This window comes from Triticum aestivum, chromosome 2A (assembly GCF_018294505.1).
Source record: "Triticum aestivum cultivar Chinese Spring chromosome 2A, IWGSC CS RefSeq v2.1, whole genome shotgun sequence".
Classification (NCBI taxonomy): domain Eukaryota; kingdom Viridiplantae; phylum Streptophyta; class Magnoliopsida; order Poales; family Poaceae; genus Triticum; species Triticum aestivum.
Genome location: NC_057797.1, coordinates 776,395,961 through 776,409,210, shown reverse-complemented (window position 1 = coordinate 776,409,210; position 13,250 = coordinate 776,395,961). Strand labels below are relative to the sequence as shown.

The following is a 13,250-nucleotide window of genomic DNA, read 5'->3' as shown; positions in this document are numbered from 1 at the left end:
ACGAAGAAGAGGAGCGCTAACAAATAGTGTCCAGCCAGTAGAATGTTTAAGTGATATTAACAGTTAGCTAGATTGGTGCAAACTGAGATACCAGTCAGTAGCAAAATAAAAACCTTAGCTATTACGTGACCATCAACCACACACTCACATCATGCGGAGACCTGTAGGCCCTACAGGGCCTAATCATGGAGGGACGTGACCATCAACCACACACCCAAGTATCCTACGCAAAGGAACTATAGAGCACAACTAAATGGCAGAGAGCACAAACTTAACAAATCTACACAAGTAATAAAAGATACTGAGATAAAAGGGTACTCCCAGATCTATTCATGAAACCAATGGTTCAATACAGAAGCACCAGCAAGAAAACAATGCTCTGCAATGATGCTTTAACTCCATCCACTAATATAACATATCACACACTTGACAAAAATTTCAGCAAAGACATGGTCTGCACCTTGAGACCTGCTGCTACAGGTGTTGGTCTTGAATTTTTACCACAGCACAGCACAGGTGTCGTCAGCGGAGAGGATGGTCTTCTTCTCCGTGCATATCTGTGCGTGTGCGAGCGGTAAACGTCTTGCTCTGTTGGGAGCGACGTGTTTCATGTTATATAGTAGGGAGCCAAAACCCTAGATGGCATACAACATGCGGTTACAAGAGATAAGACTTGGGAGAGAAGAAAGGAGAAGATGGTTACATGAATATCTCATACAAACTACCTCCTAGTCTATATCTCTATCATATCTCGTGATAAACATGGCCCGGCCCGCATATGTATAATGTGTTTGACACTCCCCCTTAATCACAACTTCATCAGGTTGAGATTATGCTTAAATTCTTTAAAGTTTCTGATAGGCAGGGCTTTAGTAAACCCATCTGCAACTTGATCTCTGGAATGAATGAACCGAATATCAAGCTGTTTCCGTGCAACTCTTTCTCTGACAAAGTGAAAATCTATCTCTATGTGCTTTGTTCTGACATGAAAAACTGGATTTGCAGACAAGTAGGTAGCACCAAGATTATCACACCACAAACATGGAGCTTGAGAACTATGTATACCAAGTTCTTTGAACATTGATTGAACCCATATGATTTCAGCTGTAGCATTAGCTAATACTTTGTACTCTGCTTCTGTGCTAGATTGAGACACAGTGGCTTGTTTTCTTGCACACCATGAAATCAAGTTAGGTCCAAAGAATATGGCAAATCCACCAGTGGAGCGCCTGTCATCTAGACAGCATGTCCAGTCAGAATCAGGGAAAGCACTAACCAGAGTTGAGGGTGACTTGCTGAAATTAAGGCCAATGCTCAAGGTGTGTTTAACATATCTAACAATGCGTTTTGCAGCAGTCCAATGCACAGTGGTAGGAGCATGCAGAAACTGACATACCTTGTTAACAGCAAAGGAGATATCAGGCCTTGTTAGGGTCAAGTACTGTAGTGCACCTACTAAACTCTTGTACTTTGTACTGTCCTCTTGATTCAAGAGTTGCCCTTCTGTGAGAGATAGCTTTTTTGAGCTGGATAATGGAGTGAAGGAGGGTTTACAACCTTGCAGTCCTGCCTTTCTGACCAGATCAGTAGCATACTTCTCTTGAGAGAGATGAAGTCCTTCCTTGTGTTTCTTCACTTCAATCCCAAGGAAAAAATGCAAATCTCCAAGATCCTTGAGAGCAAATTCTACACTTAAATCCTTCAACAATGATGCAATGGCCTCACTAGATGTACTTGTAACAATAATGTCATCAACATAGATGAGAACAAATATGCAAGTATTGAGGTTATTGTAAATGAACAGTGAGGTATCTGACTTGGAAGGAACAAAACCAAGTGATTGCATCTTGTGACTAAGACGGGAGTACCACGCCCTTGGAGCTTGCTTCAAGCCATAGAGTGCTTTATCAAGTTTGCACACAAATGAAGGATTAGATTTGCTCTCAAACCCAGGAGGTTGTTTCATATACACCTCTTCTTCCAGAACACCATGAAGGAACGCGTTCTGTATATCTAGCTGTCTGAGACTCCATCCTCTAGAGACAGCAATAGACAGAACAAGGCAAATGGTGGCAGCTTTTACAACTGGACAAAATGTATCCTCATAATCAATACCATATCTCTGTTTAAAGCCTTTTGCAACAAGCCTAGCCTTGTATCTATCAATAGTTCCATCAGATTTTCTCTTAACTCTGAACACCCACTTGCAATCTATAAGATTTTTACCTTGCCGTGGGGGAACCAAATGCCATGTTTTATTTTTTTTCAGTGCCACATATTCTTCCATCATTGACTGCACTGCTGAATCAGCCGGCGCAGAAGATCCGGAGCCGCGCACAGGAGTCCCTGGCGCAGGCGATCCCGAGGCAGAATTGCCTGGTACCCACACCGGATCCTCTGTGGCTTCAGCACGTGATGACGAAGTTGTATCAGCCGCAGAAGATCCTGGCGCACCAGCCGGCTCATCATGAGCCGATGATTGTGCGGGGCCACGAGGATCAGCATCGAAGCCTGTGCCCTCCTGGCTAGTAGGGTCAGCGCTGGATCCCGCGCCGGTCGGCCGTGCCTGGGCCCACCGCTTGTAGCAGTGCGGTTGGTCGGGGAAGCGCACACCGCCCGCTCCACTGGGACGCCGCCGCGTGGCATCGGGCGAGCCGCCAGCCGAGAGCTGGTCCGCACGCGCGGCAGATTCCGTCGCTGGCAGGTCTGGCGCGTCTGCCAGCGCTGATCCCGGCGCGGATCTTCTGGGCTGCAACTGGTTCGGCGCCGATCCCAAGGGGGATTTGTTCCCCAAATCCGGACACAACCAATATGGCACTTGAGGGCCATTTACTTCATTTTCTTCGCTGATTGTTCCTGCAACATCACCAGAGTACTCGGTTGCACCACTAGGAGGGTTAGTCGGCATTGAATCATCACAAGTAATTCCCCCATGATCAAGGCCGGTGAGAGGAGGCAAGAGTAGAATTTCTTTGCGAAGTAAGGCACCAGCGTTGGGATGAAGCTCGGTGAAAGGAAACTTTGTTTCGTCAAAAACAACATCACGGGAGATATAAACTCGCCCCGTGGACACATCTAGGCACTTGACACCTTTGTGTTGGGAGCTATACCCAAGAAATACACATTGCTTTGACCGAAACATAAGTTTGTGTTGATTGTACGGACGAAGATTGGGCCAACATGCACACCCAAAAACACGAAGAGACGTGTAGTCGGGTTTGGTGTGGAGTAGCCGTTCTACTGGAGTTTCATTATTGATAACACGACTAGGAAGCATGTTAATGATGTGAACTGCGGTGAGAAAGGCTTCATCCCAGAATTTCAAAGGCATGGAGGCGCCAGCTAAAAGAGCTAGACCGACCTCAACAATGTGCCTGTGCTTGCGTTCAGCAGAGCCGTTTTGTTGGTGAGCGTGGGGGCACGACACATGGTGAGAGATGCCGAGAGTTTGAAAGAAAGAGTTTAATTTCTCATACTCTCCGCCCCAGTCTGATTGGATAGCAAGTATCTTGCTGTCAAATTGGCGTTCAACGAGTGCTTGAAAGTTCTTAAAAACTTGAAAGACATCAGATCTTTTCTTAAGAAGATAAATCCAGGAAAATTTACTGTAGTCATCAATGAAACTTACATAGTACATATGTCTACCTACTGAGTTGGGGGCAGGACCCCAAACATCTGAAAAAATTAATTGCAATGGTTTGGTAGACACACTAGTGGATATAGGATAGGGTAGCTGATGACTCTTAGCTCGTTGACAGGAATCACAAATAGTTTCAATATTGCGGTCACCAACAAACATGAGCTTATTCTTCCTAAGTAATTTTTCAACTAAAGAAAAAGACGCATGTCCTAGACGATCATGCCATCGTGTGGATGAAAGCTTGATAGCACCACAAGCTTGTTTATTCAGTCTCCTAAGCTCCGGAATCAACGGGTAGAGTCCACGAACGCATCTACCTCGATAGAGAATTCTCTTCATCACCTGATCCTTGATCAAAAAGAAGTAAGGGTGAAACTCAAAGAAGACATGATTATCAAGAGCAATTCTATGGACAGAGAGAAGACTTTTGTCGGCATTAGGAACATGCAAAATTTTCCTAAGATGGATTTTGCGAGAAGGGGTACTAAAACTTGAATGACCAATGTGACTAATCTCCATACCTTCACCACTAGCTGTGTGGATTTGGTCCTTGCCGCGGTATTTCTCCTTCATGGTCACCTTCTCGAGCTCGTTGGTGATGTGGTTAGTGGCGCCGCTGTCGACGTACCAGTTGGTGTTGATTCCGTAGGAGCCATCTGCAGCCGCCGCCACCTTGTCATCATCTTGAGAGGAATCCTCGTCCTCTTCGTAGCGGTACCAGCAATATTTTGCTGTGTGCCCCAACTTGCCACATATCTGGCACCGAGGGGCATCAGGACGTGCGCGAGTATTGCCGCCCCCGCGGCGAGATCTGTTGCTGGTGGGAGCACGCCCGCTGTTGCGGGAGTTGGAGCCGCCGCCGTTGCCGCCTCCATTGGACCTCCCCCTACCACGGGAGAAGCCGCCATGCCGAGAGGAGCCGCCACGTCCACGAGAGGCCGAGTTCGCGGAGGACTTGACGCCGCTGCCGCCGTTACCGTGGAAGTGCACCATCCGCTGATCGAAATTGGAGCGCATGGCGAAGAGCTCGTCGATGGTGATGGGGGTGACACGAGCATCCAGAGCGGAGATCAGCGGCTAGTAGTCGGCGTCGAGCCCGTGGATGATGTATGAGATGAGCTCATCGTCGAGGATTCCTTGCCCGCCGCGACCAACTCGTCGGCGTAGCCGCGCATGGTGGCGAAGTAGGAGGCGACGGAGAGGTTGCCCTTCTGCGCATTGATGAGAGAGGTACGGATGTTGTTGATGCGACTCACCGATTGCGACGAGTACATGCCGGCGAGTGTCGTCCAGAGCGCGCCCGCGTTGGTGACCGTGGTCACCGTGAGGAGCACCTCCTTCGTGAGGTTGCTCAGCAGATAGCCAAGGACCTGCTGGTCCTCCCGGACCCAGATTGGGTGGAGAGGGTTGTGCGTTGAAGTCTCCTTGCCTTCTTTGTCGGTGGTGACGAGGAGCTTTGCCGGCTCCGGCTGGGTGCCGTCGACGTAGCCGAAGACCCCGGCGCCACGCAGTTGGGGTATGATCTGCGTGCGCCATAGCACGTAGTTCGTGCGGGATAGCTTCTCGGTGACCTGGCCATTGAGACTAGGCTAGAAGGAAGCGCCAGAGGAGGAAGACATGGTGTGGCTTCGGGACAGGTGGTTCTGGTAGCTAGATGAGTTGAAGAAGAGGGGCTCTGATTAACATGTGCGAGCGGTAAACATCTTGCTCTGTTGGGAGCGACGTGTTTCATGTTATATAGTAGGGAGCCAAAACCCTAGATGGCATACAACATGCGGTTACAAGAGATAAGACTTGGGAGAGAAGAAAGGAGAAGATGGTTACATGAATATCTCATACAAACTACCTCCTAGTCTATATCTCTATCATATCTCGTGATCAGTGGCGGAGCTACAAAAGAGAAGTTGGGCGGGCCAGAGAGCCCAAATAAGCGATGATACTCGACCACGGTGGCGTGCGCCTTGGTGGCCGGCGGCTGTGTGCGCTGCCGGACACTAAGCACCTCCACTGAGTGCTTTTATCGGGGAACTACCGAACAAATGCTTCAGTGAGGCTGCTGCGTTCCTTCTCTGCATGTACATGTTGTGGGCTAGGCTTTATAAAAAATTGCTCCATCCATGGGCGGGCCATGGCCCATTGAGCCTTGTTGAAGCTCCGCCAGTGCTCGTGATAAACATGGCCCGACCCGCATATGTATAATGTGTTTGACAGTGCGGTCAGCAAGTAAACAAAAAATCATCATGTGTTGATGAGATAAGCAGCAACAATGAAGGAGAATAAATAAGCCAGGATGGGTAACTTCTTCACGTCCTTCTTCACCCAAGTAACTTGAAACAATCTTGGTACAAAAGTTAAATTTTTGTGAAAGAAAAGGGTACTCCCAGATTTCTTGATGAAACAATGGTTCAATAGAGAAGCACCAGCAAGAAAACAAGGATAATTAATTAATAGGCATGTAACTTATGACAGGGTTCATGCTAATGATGGCATACTAGCTAGGATGTGCAATCATAAATAAATTAGTATAAAGCTTATCTCACAAGTAGAGCACGTATGCTTTATGGCAGCAGTCTCAACAAGATTCCGAGAGGCATGCAACTAAATTGAACTCTAGTGAATTTATTCTTGAGGCAGCAAGCAAGCAAATGGATGAATTGGCAAACACTGCAGCGATGTTTATCTCAATATAAGCACTAGGGTGTGACAGCAATAGCAGCAAGTTGAATTCAGTCAAGCATGTGAGTGGATTCAGACCAGCAGCAAACCAAGCAATTTGTTTCAGACTTCAAACAGGCAGAGTATTTGTAGAGTTGAATCACATGAGAAAAACAGTGACCACCATAGGCTGCCTAAGAATGCTAGCTAATCTGGACGGCCATGAGTAAGAGCAGCCGCAAGCAAGCAAATAGGAAGCAAGTAAGCACACGAGGTAACCCAAGCCAGCCTAGGATTTCAAAACGAGAGAGGAGTGGAGGAGAAAATCGACCTTGAGCTGCTACTGCTCCTCTCCATGGACGGGCACATCGCGTGAGTGGACTTCTCCTGCAGCACATCACGAACAGGGCAGACAGAGAGGCATGAGGAACCCACATCCACATCCGCGGCTGCCGGATCGAATCAAACAGAGAAGGGGGAGCACCTTGACCTCGAGTTGCTGGAGCGACGGCGCCGTGGAGGTCGGGATCCAGGTCGTAGAAGCCCTCGACGGCGGCGACCTTGGGGGCTAGGTGCGCCCCACCTGCTCCTGCTCCTCCTCCTCGATTAGGAGGAGGCCAGCGGCTGCAGCGTGAGGAGAAGGGAGCCCTGCCCCCGGATATGGCGCCCTCGTCGCGGGCGCTTGGCCCGCCCGCGCCATGCCCGACCTCCAGAAAAACGGACAGGGGGCGAAACCCTAGCCGCGGGTGAGACTGGAGGCCGCGAGCGCCGGATGGGTGGAAGGCGCGGGGGCAGGGGAGGAAAGGGGCGTGCTGCGCGCCGCCGGGTCTCGCCGGAAATGGCCGGCGTTCATGGCGGCGGCGGCGCGGAGTCGTGGGGGAGAGAGAGACGAGTCTGGTTCGGTGGGTTCCTCTCTGGCTCTCTTTTGTTCGTTTATTTTATTCTCTTTTTTTCTTTTTTTTTATTCTCTTCGAATGGATTTGGATTGGCTGAGCGCGCGGATGCCTGAAAATTTGAGAAAGCACGCGGGCGAAAGCAAAAATTGAAACATGCCACATGCTGAATGTCGATTGGTCCATTTTGATTCGCACGGATTGATCTCACTTTTGTGTCAATCTCGGCTGTCCGCCCGAATCATACGGCGTCGAATATTTCAGCGGGACGGGTGATATTTCGGGTAGGACGCAAAATTTTCGACCGGATGACCACCTACATTGATATTCCATACAACAATAGGGCCCACCTATGTTCGCGTGGACCAAGGTATCGGCCGGCGAAGGCGAAGGGCCATTGGGCAGATGGCGGGATGGCTCGCGAGAGAGAGGGGTTATGTTCGGTGGGTTTCCTCTCTCAGTCTTTGTGTCTCTTTTTTCATTTCTTTTCTATTGGTTTACATGGGCTGCGAGCAGCGGAGGCCCGAAAATTAGTGAAAGAGAGGGCGGGTGCCAAATTGTATAGGAAAATGACGGGTTGTTGGTCCGAAAATTGAAACCCATCGGCAGTGGTGGTGGTCCCATCGATGGAACCTGAGTGCCAATAGCGGTAAACTCCATTAACACAATATAAGTTAGTTTACAAGCGGTGATGTCACGCATTGCAAAGACGAATGTTAAAATTAGTGAACCAAAAATTTACCTTGGCTAGAATTGGCAAAATCAAAATTAACCGCCATTTGTCGACTACGGTACTCCTGGTATATTTCACTTCTTATCTCATAAATTTCTCTCACTCTTGATGGTGAAGCATAGTAACTTTATCGTAGGCATACAATATGACATAATGGATCTCACCAACATAGCCATGCTGGAACCAAATTTGATCCCAAGTTACCACAAGATTCCCTCTGGTTGTCCCGAAGTGGGAGTTTTCCGCTGTAAGTGCAGAACATTCCTTCGGTGTTAGTACCATCCGTGAAGCTGGTAACACTTGGTAGTCGAGTATTTGTCAGAGTGTGTACTCCGGACACCACGGATCAATGATACCCTATATTTTTGAGTTTGGCTATGGACGAAAATGTTTTGTCAATCCACGGGCAAGATTATACAAGAACGCAAGGGGGTTTTATACAGGTTCGGGCCACTATCTGAGCGTAAAAGTAAAACCCTACTTTATGTTGGTATTGATATGAACCGGTGGATACAAGTGCATTAGTGTGACAAATACGGTGGTCTAGGTGTGACCAGTGGTTGTCGGGGTCCTAGTTAGAGTGTCCGAACACTCCTATCTCTAATCTTCTTCTTTTTCGGCACTTGGTTTGCTGGTGGGTGCTTGTGGTCTTGTGGATGTCTTTTTCTCCTACTGACCTTAGTCCTCCCCTTATGCCTGGGACAGATACCGTCAACCAGATAGTAGGCATGTTGTACTCATGTCCATTGATAGTATAGTGGCAAGGAGGAGCGAAAGTGCTGATGTGAGCCCGAGCTCACACGCTCTTGGAATCAGGACCTTTTATATATCTCGCGATATGTGCCGTGGTGACGTGTATGCTCCTCTTTGCTATTCATCGAAATAGGGCATGGCCCATAGCTCAGGTAACTCCGTGAGTTAGCAACACAACGGATCAGACGGAGGGAGGACGGATTGGACCGTTCCTTCACCGATTCTGTTCCCAATGAGCCGTTGTACTCATTTATGGCAACACGGTTGCCAACTACCAATCTTCTCCGACACTGCTTCTCTTCCTCTTTATAGCTACGGATCCAGTGAAGCCTCTTGTAGTTTGACCGCTCGATCCAGTGCAAGCATACTACCCCAATCCATCCGGAGAGCATGTCTTCACCATCCTGCACCGCCGTTTTTGAGGAGCTGCCCCCGCTCATCAGCTGCCCCCAATGCGGCGGTCTGTAAATGGCTTCATCTCTGCTGCACAGTTTTTGAACAATGAAATCAAATGATCATAAGCGGCCACACTGCAGTCTCCCATTCGCACAAGTTCCATAGCTTGCATATACATATTGAAATGCCGGAAACTGAATGGGTTTTCTTGAGCATTGTCCCTCTGGTACTGTGTGAGCTATGTTGGAAGGATATCTCTTGCATCTCGTGTCCACCGCTTTAGAATGTGTTCTTTTGGATCTCCGTCACACGAATGAAGGCCATTACCTGCATTTGTCAACATTAACGGAGGGCACCGATTGTTAGCTCTATGGTCCACCTTCATTATTTGATAATTTCAAAATGTGTACATTTCATGATAAACAACACAGTCAATCACCTTTAGGGCGTGGCTGCAAAGCAGGTGTGCAAACTGGCCACACTCGCAGTCAAACTCATCCCCTCCTTCCATAATCGATACCTTGTATGACGTTTTACACCACTTTTCCCTACCCGCTGCATCGGTATGTCTTGCAATGTAATTTTTTTTGCTTTCTCAATCTCCTCAACCTGATATGCACCGCACCCATACAATATATGTCCGAATTGCTCAAACATAGCCCTAGTGTATATTTTCCCAGCATGCCTCTCTATAGCCAAATTTGCTTGCATGAGCGGCCTCCCCTGGACAAGCAAAGAAATTAGCATTAGTCCATGCCTTAACTTATTCATTATGTAATTAAACCCTATCAACAGTTATCATGGAGACATTGCTTACTATTGTTGTACGCTTCTCCTCATAATTCTCTTCTGCCTCCCTGTCAAATATTAAGGTCATATACTTCCTAACAAATATATGCATTGTACACATAGTTCTTTAACATGTGGTTAGCACTTTCACTCCGTTGAGTGCTAGTCATCTTTGCACATAACACGCCTTTGAAGTATGGCTTCGCCCACTTATGCCTTATCTCATACAAATTTGTCATGTAGTCATGACTCTTTAGATTGTATTTCTCTATAAGGTATTTCCAGCCTTCCTCAAACTCCTCTATGGTTAACATGTGATTGACAACCTTGTGGAACTCGGGACGGAAGTCACTATTTTTTGAATACAATGGACCAAGTGATTCTTTTGCCTTCTTTAACACATGCCACTTGCGCCATCGGTGAGCTGTGCCGGGCATCACATTCCTTATGGCCACCTCCATAGCCCTGTTCTGATCTGCAAAGGTACGGATTAGACCAGCATTAGAATTATCGGCTCGCTGTCACACTGATATAAAGAAATTTGTTCAGTAGCCAATGATTATTTACTTACCTATCAAGATTGTTTGCGGTGCCTTACCACCCATTATCCTAATGAATTCCGAGAAAACCCAATCAAATGTTTCAACTGTTTCACTTCGTCGCACCAAAACTCCAGCCATGATTGTGCTATGAAAATGATTGTTCACACCCACAAATAAACCAAACGGCATGTTGTAGAGATTTGTCTAGTAAGTTGTGTCAAATGTAACCACATCACCAAAGAAACTGTATTGCAGCCTTCTGTTCCCGGTAGCCCACATCAAAGTGCTGATCCTGCCCTCGTTGTCTGCTTCAACTCGATAAGTGAATTGGGGGTCCTTTGAATACATTTCTTGGAATACTTCCCATTGTTTTCCTCACATCGTCTTCTGACTGTTCCTGGCTTATCTTCCCATAGAGATTCCATAGAGCCCTCTTCGTGAATGGTACATTCTCCATCTTCCCAAAGATGCTTCCGATGATGTTGTACACTTTTGCCAAATTCACATTATTTTGCCTCAGCTGCTTCACGAGGTCCCTGCTATACTGATCAATATGCTTGTGCGACGGCCAATGGAGTGTCTGTCCATATGTGTGTGTCATGCAGCCTAAATGTATTTGTTCAGGTAACTCCGCATACTAATTCCCATAACAACTCTAGCATCACCGAACCTTAAGTGTGTAGACCCTATGGGTTCGGGAATCACGTAGACATGACCGAGACATCTCTCCGGCCAATAACCAACAGCGGGATCTGGATACCCATGTTGGTTCCCACATGTTCCACGATGATCTCATAGGATGAACCACGATGTCGAGGATTCAATCAATCCCGTATACAATTCCCTTTGTCTACCAATATGATACTTGCCCGAGATTCGATCGTTGGTATCCCTATACCTTCTTCAATCTCGTTACCGGCAAGTCTCTTTACTCGTTCCGTAACACATCATCCCGTGATCAACTCCTTGGTCACATTGAGGTCATTATGATGATGTCTTACCGAGTGGGCCCAGAGATACCTCTCCGTCACACGGAGTTACAAATCCCAGTCTCGATTCGTGCCAATCCAACAAACACTTTTGGAGATGCTCGTAGTGCACCTTTATAGCCACCCAGTTATGTTGTGACGTTTGGCACACCCAAAGCATTCCTACAGTATCCGGGAGTTGCACAATCTCATGGTCTAAGGAAAAGATACTTGACATTAGAAAAGCTTTAGCAGACGAACTACACGATCTTGTGCTATGCTTAGGATTGGGTCTTGTCCATCACATCATTCTCCTAATGATGTTATCCCGTTATCAATGACATCCAATGTCCATGGTCAGGAAACCGTAACCATCTATTGATCAACGAGCTAGTCAACTAGAGGCTCACTAGGGACATGTTGTGGTCTATGTATTCACACATGTATTACGATTTCCGGATAACACAATTATAGCATTAATAATACACAATTATCATGAACGAGGAAATATAATAATAACCATTTTATTATTGCCTCTAGGGCATATTTCCAACAGTCTCCCACTTGCACTAGAGTCAATAATCTAGTTACATTGTGATGAATCGAACACCCATAGAGTTCTGGTGTTGATCATGTTTTGCTCGTGGAAGAGGTTTAGTCAATGGATCTGCGATATTCAGGTACGTATGCACTTTACAAATATCTATGTCTCCATCTTGAACATTTTCACGAATGGAGTTGAAGCGACGCTTGATATGCCTGGTCTTCTTGTGAAACCTGGGCTCCTTGGCAAGGGAAATAGCTCCAGTGTTGTCACAGAAGAGAGTCATCGGGCCCGACGCATTGGGAATAACTCCTAGGTCGGTAATGAACTCCTTCAACCAGATTGCTTCATGTGCTGCCTCCGAGGCTGCCATGTACTCCGCTTCACATGTAGATCCCGCCACGACGATTTGCTTGCAACTGCACCAGCTGACTGCCCCACCATTCAAAATATACACGTATCCGGTCTGCGACTTGGAGTCATCCAGATCTGTGTCGAAGCTAGCATCGACGTAACCCTTTATGACGAGCTCTTCGTCACCTCCATAAACGAGAAACATATCCTTAGTCCTTGTCAGGTACTTCAGGATATTCTTGACCGTTGTCCAGTGTTCCATGCCGGGATTACTTTGGTACATTCCTACCAAACTTACGGCAAGATTTACATCAGGTATGGTACACAACATGGCATACATAATAGACCCTATGGCCGAGGCATAGGAGATGACACTCATCTTTTCTCTATCTTCTGCCGTGGTCGGGCATTGAGCCGTGCTCAATCTCACACCTTGCAATACAGGCAAGAACCCCTTCTTGGACCGATCCACATATTGAACTTCTTCAATATCTTGTCAAGGTATGTGCTTTGTGAAAGACCAATGAGGCGTCTCGATCTATCTCTATAGATCTTGATGCCTAATATGTAAGCAGCTTCTCCAAGGTCCTTCATTGGAAAACACTTATTCAAGTAGGCCTTTATACTTTCCAAGAATTCTATATCATTTCCCATCAATAGTATGTCATCCACATATAATATGAGAAAAGCTACAGAGCTCCCACTCACTTTCTTGTAAACACAGGCTTCTCCATAAGTCTGTGTAAACCCAAACGCTTTGATCATCTCATCAAAGCGAATGTTCCAACTCCGAGATGCTTGCACCAGCCCATAGATTGAGCGCTGGAGCTTGCATACCTTGTCAGCATTCTTAGGATCGACAAAACCTTCCGGCTGCATCATATACAATTCTTCCTTAAGGAAACCATTAAGGAATGCCATTTTGATGTCCATTTGCCATAACTCATAATCATAGAATGCGGCAATTGCTAACATGATTCGAA

General features: G+C 47.0%; 1 long non-coding RNA gene across 1 annotated transcript; it reads right to left on the bottom strand.

Moving 5' to 3' along the window:
• Positions 1–508: 508 nt before the first annotated feature.
• On the bottom strand, positions 509–7,210 carry LOC123186673 (uncharacterized). Its single transcript, XR_006493691.1, has 3 exons — positions 6,780–7,210; positions 6,627–6,682; positions 509–557 (listed from the first exon to the last, which is right to left on the bottom strand). It is a non-coding gene; the product is annotated as an uncharacterized lncRNA (long non-coding RNA).
• Between the last annotated feature and the right edge of the window lie 6,040 nt (positions 7,211–13,250).